We start from the raw sequence: 13,064 nt of genomic DNA, 5'->3' as shown, positions 1-13,064 counted from the left end.
AAGAGCGTCGTCGTCGTCTTCTTCTTCTTCTTCTTCTTCTTCTTCTTCTTCTTCTTCTTCTTCTTCTTCTTCACACCTGTGACTGGAAAGTGCAGATGAAGATGAGTGTGGGTGAGCCGTAAGGCAGCTATCGGAGGGAAAAAGCCAAGGGGCCATTTGCGCCATCCAGGCCACTAGAGATGGATTCAGTGCCTCACCTGTCCCTCTGATGCCTATCTGGAAACTAACCAGAGAAACTAAGGCACAATTGAGCGCCATTAAAATTGTGCACAGGGTGTTTTCATTTTATGAAATGGTTTCCTGGCAATATTCTTATGTCTGTCCTGACAAAGTGTAGTCCAGAGCTCTTGTTTATAAGGCTAAATAATTGAAAGGAAATACAAATCCTTTGTAGATGAGCTAATTCTGGCTCCTGAGCAAATAATTTCTTTTCAAAGGAAAAGTTTAAATGAGGGGCATCGCAGTACTGGAATAGTTGCCTTTTGGGAAGCAGATTATGTTGTCTTTGCAAGCTCTTTTCCTTTCCTTTGAGGATTTTGTGCATGCTGAAGTGGAAGAAGCAAAAAGAAATAGGGCGCAATTTGTACAAAAGCAGTGGCAGCGACTGACCAGGACAGAGATTTTGGGGCTGTGGTGGTTTGCTCAGTGCAAATGTTGAGCCAGTGTGCATGCAGCTTGTGTAGAAAAAAAACCCCAGCATCCTTCTTATGGAAAAGAATTGAAACACCCATCATCTTAATGTCTTTATAGGAATCTCTGGTGTGGATACACTTTTAATACTGTGCACACAGTTCTGGTTGCTGCACTTGAGAAAGAATATTGCAGAGCTGGAAAAGGTTCAGAAAAGGGCATCCAAAATGATCAGGGAGATGAAACAACTGCCTGAAACAACTGGCCTATGGGGAAAAGTTACAAGATTTAGGGCCTTTTGGTTTTAGAAAAATGGGGAGTTGGAATGCACGCAAGGTGTATAAAATTATGCATGTTGTGCAGCAAGTGGCTAAGGAGAAGTTTTCCTTCCTTACATATAATAGTAGAAGCCAGGGTTACCTAATCAAGCTGAATATTGGGAAACTGAGGACAGACAAAACGACATACTGTTATAGAGCCTAGGGCTTGCTGATCGGAAGGTCAGTGGTTCGAATCCCAGCAACAGGGTGAGCTCCCGTTGCTCGATCCTTGCTCCTGCCAACCTAGCAGTTCGAAAGCACATCAAAGTGCAAGTAGATAAATAGGTACCACTCTGGTGGGAAGGTAAACAGCGTTTCCGTGTGCTGCTCTGGTTCGCCAGAAGCGGCTTAGTCATGCTGGCCACATGACCCGGAAGCTGTACGCCGGCTCCCTCGGCCAATAAAGCGAGATGAGCGCCGCAACCCCAGAGTCGGCCACGACTGGACCTAACGGTCAGGGGTCCATTTACCTTTACCTTTAGGGTTTTGATTTTATTTGAAGCATTGAATGGAAGGTTGGGGGCCAAGTGGAAAAGTATAGGCTAAGCTTCCTTCCACGCTTAATAATAGAGGCATGAACGTGATAAAATGTGTTGACGGCCCATCTAAGAGGAATCTTGGGCCTGGGCAGACAGAGGGTGCCATGGTGATGGGGGGGTGTTTGAAGGAGAGGAAAAGAAAGTCTTTAGAGCAAGTTGTACTGGGAAAAAAGGAAGCAGCAGCCACATACCCACGAGTGCCTAGGGGTTGGTTAGGCAGTTGGAGATAGAGTTTTGTACTCCACGGCCACACATCCCTTTTGCTCTTAAAACCAGACGCCTGCTTATGTAGTTGGTGTAGGTCTGTGTTTAAACATATGGGAGAGCAGAATAGCCTCCCTCATCCTTAGTTTGGGTGTGATCTTCTGTTAGAGAAGAAAGCACACACCTTTCTTTTCTGTAGTGAAGACTGACTCACTGATGAATGATTCATCAGCAACACAAAAATCATGCCCAGAAAAATACATCCTAATGGAATGTTCTATAGTGACTCATACGAAGCAGGGATCAGTTAATAGGCTTCTTAAAGGCTAGAATCCTCTTGGTACAAACGATGGCGATCCATCACTTTGACTGTAGCTTACATATTCCCATTATAGGTGAATCTTTCCACAATAAAACAAAAAGATTAGTCTCCAAAAATATATTAGTGTACGTTGCTGTTGCTCTCAAGTCACGGGAATAGTTAACATTCGTTTGTTCTCCATAATTATTTTGCTATGCAAATATTTGTCTTCAGCAGCTATTCTCCTAATGCAAAAATAAAATCAAGTAACTCTGTAATTATGGGTTATTTAGTTATTGGCTTTGATACTTTTGGAAAGTTTCCCCACCTTTGAATCTGACATCATTTAGATAAGGATGCACGATATTGAGGCCACCATGTTCTTGAATGTAAGCCGTCACCATCCAAATATTTGACATGAATGAATGAAATTTGCCAAACTTCCTGAAAAGAGGGGTGTTTCATATAAAGTGAAAACCCACTTGAACTAAATATAATTCTTTTTTTAAAAAATTATTCAAAATTATAACAAGACATAATATCCAGAAACATATCAACCTTGTTTCCCCCCTCATTTTTCCTCACTTCCCCCTCCCACACAAAACCCACCCACCCCCACCCCCCGACTTCCCTCAGTTCCAGTCTTTGATTTCTCTAAGAATTCTGTTTTCTGCATGTTACAAAGTTGTATAGATCCTCAAACTATTTAGCTGATTATTATCAATAAAAAGTTTGTGAATGTTTATTCAAAACCTGCCAAGGAGTCCAGTTCGCTTTGTTGCGTCTTCAGATACTTTGTAAAGAATTCCCATTCATCCTTAAAGTCACAGTTATCCTTGTCCCGTAGCTTATATGTCAGTTTTGCCAGTTCTGCATAGTCCATCAATTTTTCTTGCCATGATTCTTCAGTCTTCCATCCTTGTGCTACCAGAACTCTCACGGCCATTGTCGCATACATGAAGATGTTTTTCAACTTTTTTGGCAGGTCTGAACTAATAATAATTCTAGTCTATGATACTGCTTCTGCTAATCAGAGCCAGCCCAAGACGTTTTGTTGTGTGAGATGAAGGACTGGGTGGTCCTCCCAATCTTTCACAGGCACTTGCATCTTTCTTCAAACCAGGCAATGGGATAGTACATCTCAAGGACAGTAGGCTCCCTTAGGCAACACTGGGCAGGCCGCATGGCACCCACAGCTGTGTCTTTGAAACCTCAGTGTTGTGCCCCACCAGCAGCATTGGCAGTCTGAGGTGGGGCTTCACTCTGCTTGAAGATAGGGCAAGTCCCATGACAAACTATTGAACAAGTCTCATAATGGAAAATATATCATCAAGAGAGGGAAACCCAAGGCAGACACAGAAAGAAGAGGGGGAGTTCTCATAACAAAGGATAACTGCACACACCATGTGTGCTTCTTTACATGTGTGCAAGTGTCTGGGTACAAGGCAAATCAGTGAGGTTAAAACATTTTGAATCCAGAGAGGTGTTTCCTTCTTGCAAAGACAAACTCTTGACCATTGCTAGTTCGGCATGGCAGGTAAATACGGGAAAAATGTAAAGGGATTTGTTTTCCCATTACAAATATTTGTGTTTCACTGTAAAGTCTTCTGAAGCAGAAATAACCATCTTTATGCAATCGAGAAAAATGACATACTAGCCCCCCCCCCCAAAAAAGGTGTCGTAAAAGTTAACAACACAGGATATCTGTAATATGATTTTTTATTTTGTTTTATGCAGCAACAGAACTCAGCTGTTCTGAATTCCAGTTATTTGCCCTTCTAGTATGACCCATCCTTCTTCATTCATGAATGATGAATGAGGGCATTTAAAAGGAAGTGCTTTCTGTCACAATGTACAGTAGTTGCATTGCAGGGCAGTTGCGAGTTTCTTGGAATACTGATGAGGCCTTTGCAATGTTCAGCTGGGACGCTTCGTCTTAAAAAGCACTATATAGCCTTCCAATATATTTAAATCTTTAAACTATGTACAATTTCCTTGATTACTGTATGGAGAGCAAAGTGAAGTTGGAGAGGAAACAAATGAATAGCTCTGATAACAGTTGATTTTTGTCACCAAACCAATCATTTTCCACAATTTGTCTTGTGGCAATGTTTCTGTGCCAAAAGGACACTGCATTCACTGTGAAACATATATCACAGTCACATTTGCAGTAGGCTGAAGTTCTTTGGTCATTCACCAAAACCGTTGAACGGTGCCATTTATTAAGTGAAACAACGGACAGTATCATTACCTGCTACACACGTATCTTGAAAAGGAACCTTTCTTAAATATCAGGGTAGTGAGAAATATGTAGTTATGGCCAGTTGCATTGATACGTTATTAATTTTTTCCAGACTAGCTATCCTGAGTTGCGTCAGCAACTCAGATTGGATACTTATTGAAGACAGTTAATTCTATTTTCTTTTATCAGTGGTTGAAGATGTGACTTTCAGCTGCTGCTTCACTTGAGCACTGAGCTAGCACAACTGGTTCCATCTATGTTGTTTTAAAATTGTGGTCGATTCCCACTACATTAAACATTCAGAACAGGAATGGCAGTAGGATCCTTCAAGGAATACAAATTTGACTTAAGATATCCTTAGTGCATGAAACAATACTATTACAGTGGAACACACTACAGCTCTTATGGTGTAATAAGTCTTCATCACCAAGTGATGAATTCAGCACAGATAGTTCTTCCTTATTGTTTGCCTCCTGGCTGAGAAATTAGCCACACCTGCACATTTTCACTGTCTGAAAATGTTAATGGAAACTACCTCCTCTCTCAGCTCAGCTCTAGTAGTAATTAGAGTTAATGGTTGCATATGTTCATATTACGAAGGTTTGGCAAACTGTTCAAATTGATCAGCTATAGTTTGAAATTGTTCAACAAACCAGAATCAGAAAACATGGTTTGAAATAGATTTGCCAACTATGATTTGTACTAGGTAAAGGTAAAGGTAAAGGTACCCCTGCCCGTACGGGCCAGTCTTGACAGACTCTGGGGTTGTGCGCCCATCTCACTTAAGAGGCCAGGGGCCAGCGCTGTCCGGAGACACTTCCGGGTCACGTGGCCAGCGTGACATCGCTGCTCTGGCGAGCCAGAGCTGCACACGGAAACGCCGTTTACCTTCCCGCTGGTAAGCGGTCCCTATTTATCTACTTGCACCCGGAGGTGCTTTCAAACTGCTAGGCTGGCAGGCGCTGGGACCGAGCAGCGGGAGCGCACCCCGCCGCAGGGATTCGAACCGCCGACCTTTCGATCGGCAAGTCCTAGGCGCTGAGGCTTTAACCCACAGCGCCACCTGCGTCCCATGATTTGTACTAGCCGTTGTTTAATGCAGATGATATCTGTGATTGTATGACCATTGCTAGACTCACTGCATGTGAGTGCTGAAAAGTCAAAAAGCGGAAGCAAACATGTAGCACAAAACTCTGTTTTGCTGATTGTTTCAAAGTGCAATCCATGTCTCCAAAACAATAGAAACCATGATCTGGGAGCAAGTTTTTATATATGCTTTGAAGTTTCAAACAAAGCTGAAACTTTCAGAAAAGGTATTGTCTTCACCAAAATCCAAAACCCGAAGGATTATCCTCCTAATCTACAAAGCTCCCTTGTAGCATTGAAGGGCCCTGAACTGAATTGCATGTATCCTGTGTTAATTCAAAGGCTCAGATTCTTTGATTAGGATATTTGAAGGGTAGGGAGGTTTGCTACTGTGGTATTCTGAGTTACCAAGTAAAAGCAATATGGCAATCTAGCTAATATAATTCTTTTGTAAGTGTGGCATTGATTTCATCTGAATTGTACTAATTAGTGGCAGAAAGAGGTATAAAACTAAATGTGTGAAGCTCAACAAAGGCATCAGCGAAGATGTTTGTGCACTGAGAATGGCCTTAAGGAATCTGTAATTTAAAAGCTGCTTTGGCACTTCAGCCTTGGCCTGTTTGGTTAATTTGATGTGATGAGTTAAAATAATTTATCCTCCAATGCTTAACTAATTGTTTGCAGACTTTGTTGAAGGTGTAAACTTCAGTGTGCTAAGCATTCTAAATTCTATGTTGGTCTCGAGCAGAGGTGAGGAAACTTGAACTCCAACTCCCATCAGCTTCAGCCAGCATGACCAGTCGTCCAGGACGATGGGAGTTGTAGTCCAGCAACATCTGAAGATCATCAAGTTTCCCGCTCTGTGATCGAGAAGGTCATAGGACGGCAGGCAAACAGTATGGAGGGTTAGGTTATAAGTCATTTGATTATATTTGTATTTCCCAACTGTTCTTCTTTGTGATTACTGTTAATGGCAGATTAAATACTCTTTGTAGGAAACAACAGTAATTTTCAAAGAGCAGTTTTCTCCTGTGCTTTTTAGTTGATTGCATTTATAAGGAACTATTTAATAAATGTATATATTAATAGGCGGGAGGCAGTGGAAGACAGGAGTGCCTGGCGCGCTCTGGTCCAGGGGGTCATGAAGAGTCGGACATGACTAAACAACTAAACAACAACAACAAAAATTAATAGGTGTATATTTTGTCTGCTGGTAGGCTTTCCTTAAAAGCATATAATCTGTTCTCTCCTGTGGAATTTAGTTAACCTTGAGAATCTCAACTCTCATTTTAAAGATGCCATGTTCCTAGACATTATGGGATGGAAGAAAACACTGTATGATGGAGTGGAAACAAAAGCACTGGGGCATTCATAAGGTCTATAGGGTCTCTCAGTGTGCCCCATGTCCATTTTTGGGACTTATGATATTGGTTCAGTCACGATAGTACTGGAGGAAGCAAAATATCTCCAGTGACACGAAGGCATCAAGAGACAAAGAAGAAGCAAGTGGAATCCAGGCCAATTCTTTTCTAGCATTACACCTGTAGATCTTATGCAATATGACCAACATAAAGTAATCCTTATATTAGCAAAGCGGGAGGCTTATTTTAGATAACACAATTTGTACAGAATGAATATATCAGAATTTTCATGTTTCTGCTCAAGGGCAGTTATCAGGCTCTCAGCGTGTTATGAAACCTGCAATGCTCAGCCTATTCTGCATTTAATCTTTTTTTCCAGTTGACAATAATGTGAAGCAGAATATATACAACATTAAGAACCTTTTTACAATTTAGCAAAAGAGGATGGCAAGAACACTTGGAATCTAGCTAAAACCAGCGTCCTGCCATTGTACTGATAATATAATACATGTGATAGACCTATATGTACTTCTGAAACATCTCACAATATCAGAGGAATTTTCTTCATTGTGTTTCACAGTTTCCTCATGAATGCAGCTTGGAGAGTCATCCTTAATAAGATAACTAGGTTGTCAGATTTTTAGAATTAAACGTGTGGTGGGTTTCCCCAAGCCAAACTCAGTATCATTTGCCATTTGGGCTTTTAATTATGCCTACACATACACACACTTCTCATTTCCTTGTCAAGGAAATAATTATTTAGATTATATCCAGAGGTAGTTCAGTCAATTCTGCCAGTTCATGTGCAGTGTGGATATATCATCGAAAATGAAGTTCAGTTGCGTTCTCAAGGAATTCGCCCTTGGGCAAGAGATTTTGTACAGCTAACCCTCTCTTAGGAGTCTCCTAGGCAAGAACAGGTTTATAATAACAGCTAGGCTCCGGTTGATAGCCGAGTGCCTTAAGGACATATTGATTTAATGAGTCCCCTGGGCAATCTTGGGCAACCCTTTCCTCAGGCATCTATTTTGGAAGCTATGTGGACCAGCTGATGAGCTGGGCTGCAGAATTACTGCAGATGTTCCAGCACAATAATGACTTGGTGCCTGAACAAACTGTAGACTTGTTTTTGGACCATCTCTGGCTTTTCAACATCGTTTCACATGGTACTTCGCTCAGTAGTTAAAGACCAAGATTGTACAAGTCCAGCCCACACCTGAGTTCCACCACTGTTGTCTTGTGAGTGGGTCAAATTTTCATACAAGCCTCCAGGTAGTCTCTGTCCCACAAAATCAAAGTGCCAGTTACAGATAGGTAGCCGTGTTGGTCTGCCATAGTCAAAACAAAATAAAAAAATTCCTTCCAGTAGCACCTTAAAGACCAACTAAGTTAGTTCTAGGTATGAGCTTTCGTGTGCATGCACACTTCTTCAGATACACACTGAAGAAGTGTGCATGCATACGAAAGCTCATACCTAGAACCAACTTAGTTGGTCTTTAAGGTGCTACTGAAAGAAAAAATCAAAGTGTTCATAGTTTGGACTTACCCAATTAGGATCAATATGCATAGGTCCCAATGCAAAGGCTTTTGACCTTCCAAGCCACACATAGCCCAGTAGTCATATAATGTTGCCTGCTAGGTTCCTAACAAGCCTTCTGTTTTGGTCATCACAGGCATTAGCAAAAACAGCTGATTTATCAAGGCCCTAACAAGCTGATGGCATTGGGTTGATAGGCTGCATTTTTTGTTTAGCGGATAAAGAATTGTGCAGGCCTAATCTGAGGCCTGATACGTAACTTTTTGTTGACATGAGCTTTACATCCTGTTTACTGACGTCTCAGCAAATATCTCTCTTGAGTAGCAAAATGTTGGTCTTGAAGCAAGTTTCACTCTTCAAGTATTCCTCAGGCATTTGGAAAGACACCCAATTGCTCTTTCAGGACTGAAGCTGATGTAAAATTGGCATACAACTCAAAAGAGGCTTTTAAGACATCAGGCATAAGATCTGTGACAATAACAAATAGCGCATGGAGCTGCCAGCAGGACAATTTTACATTGCAAAATCATCTCCTGTTCTTTGCCTCATACCCATTCCATCTCCATGAATGAGGTTTGCAGTAAGGGATGTCAGTTAAATACAGTGGGGCTGCAGGGTAATAAGATCCCAGCTAACTTCAGGTGAATTTTTGGCACCTGGTAATACTCGTTTGTAATAAATTCCCTTTTAGATCATAACCTTGAATAATTCAAGGCAGCATATGTGCCTTAGAACTGTCTCCTTCTTGGCTTGCTTTGCCACCTCCTCCATCTGCTCCTTTGTTTTTCCTGCTTTCAGTCTTCTCGCTACTGCTCACTTGCAAAATCATTCTTTCTTGTCAATTACTGTAGTTTCTGCTGGGTATTTGAAAGAATGGTCTTGGCTGTTCTCGACAATCATTTTTTAACATGCATCTTATGTGAAGACTTAAAGAGGATGAATAAAGAGGGCAAGAAATGAGGAGGGGATTATGTTATATAGGGCCAGCCTACCATTTCTGTACCCTTGCAATCTTAATCTATATTTTGACTTGGATGACACTTTTAGATAGAGATGCTACTAGTATCAGATTTTTGTGGGGACTATTAACATTTTATCACCTGAGGGCAAACTAATGTAGATCGCACCTGAATTGCTTCCCTGTGGCTTTGTACAGAACCAGCCATGGGCCTCAAGTGTTCAGAGTGCGGTAGGCAAACTCAGTTTCCTGCCAGTAACAATATGGAAATGAGATAACAGAACCGAACAGCATTTGACCATTTGCTTCCAAGCATTTGGCTTGGGGAGGTCACAAGCAGTTGAAGAAGAAAAAGAAGAAGAAGAAGAAGAAGAAGAAGAAGAAGAAGAGGAGGAGTTTGGATTTGATATCTCGCCTTTCACTCCCCTTCAGGAGTCTCAAAGCGGCTAACAATCTCCTTTCCCTTCCTATCCCACAACAAACACTCTGTGAGGTGAGTGGGGCTGAGAGACTTCAGAGAAGTGTGAATGGCCCAAGGTCACCCAGCAGCTGCAGGTTGAGGAGCAGGGAAGCGAACCTGGTTCACCAGATTACGAGTCCACTGCTCTTAACCACTACACCACACTGGCTCTCTGCAGGCCTGCTCTAGATTTGCTTGCACCCTACATTGTATGGAAACAGAAGGATTTCAGAGGTGTTTTCCTCCCCCACCATTTTCCTCCTCCCCTAAAGGTAAAGGTAAAGGTACCCCTGCCCGTACGGGCCAGTCTTGACAGACTCTGGGGTTGTGCGCCCATCTCACTCAAGAGGCCAGGGGCCAGCGCTGTCCGAAGACACGTCCGGGTCACGTGGCCAGTGTGACATCGCTGCTCTGGCGAGCCAGAGCTGCACACGGAAACGCCGTTTACCTTCCCGCTAGAAAGCGGTCCCTATTTAGCTACTTGCACCCGGGGGTGCTTTCGAACTGCTAGGTTGGCAGGCGCTGGGACCGAGCAACGGGAGCGCACCCCGCAGCAGGGATTCGAACCACCGACCTTTCGATCGGCAAGCCCTAGGCGCTGAGGCTTTAACCCACAGCGCCACCCGCGTCCTCGCCTACCAGTGATTAATTCAGGTGGAAAGAGAGGCTGAGCCTCATCACTATGAGCCTTTGCAGACTTTGACCTTGCTTTTTCATATTACAGTGGTACCTCAGGTTAAGTACTTAATTTGTTCCAGAGGTCCAGAACCTGAAACTGTTCTTAACCTGAAGCACCACTTTAGCTAATGGAGCCTCCTGCTGCCAGAGCACGATTTCTGTTCTCATCCTGAAGCAAAGTTCTTAACCCGAGGTACTATTTCTGAGTTAGCAGAGTCTGTAACCTGAAGCCTATGTAACCTGAAGCCTATGTAACCCGAGGTACCACTGTACTATTATTTTGGCAATCTCCTTCAAAGGGGTGTATGATTGAAGATTATGTTTTGACAAAAAAAAATAAAGTACAGGTAAAGGACCCCTGACAGTTAAGTCCAGTCACAGACAACTCTGGGGTTGCAGTGCTCATCTCGCTTTACTGGCCGAGGGAGCCGACGTTTGCCTACAGTTTTTCTGGCCATGTGGCCAGCATGACTAAGCCGCATCTGGCGCAACGGAACACCAAAACCAGAGTAGCGCACAGAAACGCCATTTACCTTCCCGCCGGAGCGGTACCTATTTACGTACTTGCACTGCTTGCTTTCAAACTGCTAGGTTGGCAGGAGCTGGGACCGAGCAACAGGAGCTCACCCCGTCGCGGGGATTCAAACCGCCGACCTTCTGATCGGCAAGTCCAAGAGGCTCAGTGGTTTAGACCACAGCGCCACCCGCGTATGTTTTGACAAAATATGCTACAAATACCTTGGACACGGGAAGTGGATAGCCTCAGTCTGGACCTATATACTAATTCATCTCCAAACTTTTTTTTTGGGGGGGGGTGTGTTGTGTGTGGTGATCCACAAGGAGAATATTTGCCTCACAGTTCTTAGGTTGCCAGTTCAAGATTTGCTGTGGATTTGAGTTCTAGATACTGTGCCATGCCTGAATCCAGATGGCCATTCCCCATGACTAACTATGCGTGCACAATACATGTAGAGGGGCTAAGGGCTCCCAGGTAGAGCAGCTGTTTGCATGCAAGAATCCTAGATTCAATTTCTGGCATCACCAGGTGTTAAGCTGGGAAAGACACCTGCCTGATACACCTGAGGGCTCCTGCCAGATCAGGGTGGGCAGCAGCGCTATGCGAGATGGACCATTAGTCTGACTTGGTCTAGGCCAGCCAGTATTTGCCATATGGGTAATAATGGCAAAGTATACCTTGTATACATGGGACGCGGGTGGTGCTGTGGGTAAAACCTCAGCGCCTAGGGCTTGCCGATAGCATGGTCAGCGGTTCGAATCCCCGCGGCGGGGTGAGCTCCCGTCGTTCGGTCCCAGCTCCTGCCCACCTAGCAGTTCAAAAGCACCCCTAAGTGCAAGTAGATAAATAGGTACCGCTTTATAGCGGGAAGGTAAACGGTGTTTCAGTGTGCTGCGCTGGTGCTGGCTCACCAGAGCAGCTTCGTCACACTGGCCACGTGACCCGGAAGTGTCTGCGGACGGCGCCGGCTCACGGCCTCTAGAGCGAGATGAGCACGCAACCCCAGAGTCGGACACGACTGGCCCGTACGGGCAGGGGTACCTTTACCTTTACCTTTTTATAACTTGTACAGATTGGGCACAACAACCTGGTCGATTTAACCAGTGTCCTTTTTCTGCATGTCTCCTTCTGACTTTACTAAACCAAGCATGCAGATGAGCTGGCAGGCATTGGTTGGGCTTTGGCTGCTGTCACAATCATTACTGTGAGTTGAGTGAAACCATGACAACGCCAGTTGCTGGCTTGCTAGGCAGTTGGGTCAATATGAAGGTCAGCAGTGTCATGTAAAGGAGGTTGATCTCCAAAGACAGTGTGAGTGGATCAGACAGTAGGAGGACAGGTTAAGGATATGTGTGTAGACCGGGATTTTAGTTTCTGTGAACCACTCTGGATAATGTTTTAGGCAACATTGCACCTTTTCAAATTTCATTGAGACCTTGCTGGCAATTGTCACTTCTCTGATACCTATATGATATGAGAGAGAGAGAGAGGAATCCTAGACTTGTTCTTTGCTTAGTCTTGAAACTAGATGGTTTTTTTTTTTCCCTTAAAGAAATCAAGGTACCTAGGAAAAAAGCCACATGTGTGAAGAGTTGACTCTCCTTCTTTATATGGGAAGCACCTGCAGTAGGGTGCTTCTAAAGACTGTTAAGAACAAATATTGTTAGCTCAGATTTGACCCAAGTAGCTTGTTGGCCTATTTTAGGTATTGTGTATATTGCTGAATTTTTGTTTGCAGTTCATTTCGATTTTATATATATTTTAATACGTGGTTTTTCATGTTTATAACATTTTAGTGTTGTAATTATATTCTCTAAACCACTTCAGGACCCTTGGTTGGGAAGCAGTCTATAAATAGTTTTAATAAGTAAAGTTGGGATGGAGCAGGTGCTGGAGGAAACCCCAAAATACTTTTGCTGGTACCAGCCAGGTCCTCTTCTTTTTCCTTCATAAAATGCTCAAAATATTACTTATTCTTGATTCACAGCTAACAAAAAAGAAGCTTTTCATGAATAAAATTTGGTCAGTATTTTTCTAGCTCACATGTTCTTATCAAACTTTCAAGAGTTATTCACTTTTATTTTAAGTTAACTTTTTGTTCCAGTGTAATAAAAATGACCACATTTAAGAACTCAGGCTATAACAATGCCTCAGTGACCACTTCTGGCTTCAAACAATGTCATTTTGAAGTATGTGGGGAAATCTTGCTTCAGGATTACTGCTATATGGAA

The 13,064-nt window shown here is 43.1% G+C and overlaps 1 protein-coding gene across 10 annotated transcripts in view; it reads left to right on the top strand.

Annotated features, from left to right (window-relative positions):
- ELMO1 (engulfment and cell motility 1) overlaps positions 1-13,064 on the top strand; it is a 299,706-nt gene that overhangs the window by 183,498 nt on the left and 103,144 nt on the right. The window contains exon 1 of one of the 10 annotated variants that reach the window (XM_083706319.1): positions 12,032-12,144. The exons of 8 other annotated variants lie outside the window; for them this stretch is intronic. The gene's annotated coding sequence lies outside the window, so the exon portion shown is untranslated. Of the gene's footprint in view, positions 1-12,031; positions 12,161-13,064 lie in introns of those variants that run through there. One more of the 10 variants, XM_083706322.1, reaches the window with a different exon arrangement.

This window comes from Podarcis gaigeae (assembly GCF_964106915.1).
Source record: "Podarcis gaigeae genome assembly, chromosome: 12".
In the NCBI taxonomy this organism is placed as follows: Eukaryota; Metazoa; Chordata; class Lepidosauria; order Squamata; family Lacertidae; genus Podarcis; species Podarcis gaigeae.
Note: the sequence above shows the minus strand (reverse complement) of the source record. Positions and strands in the feature narration are given on the sequence as shown.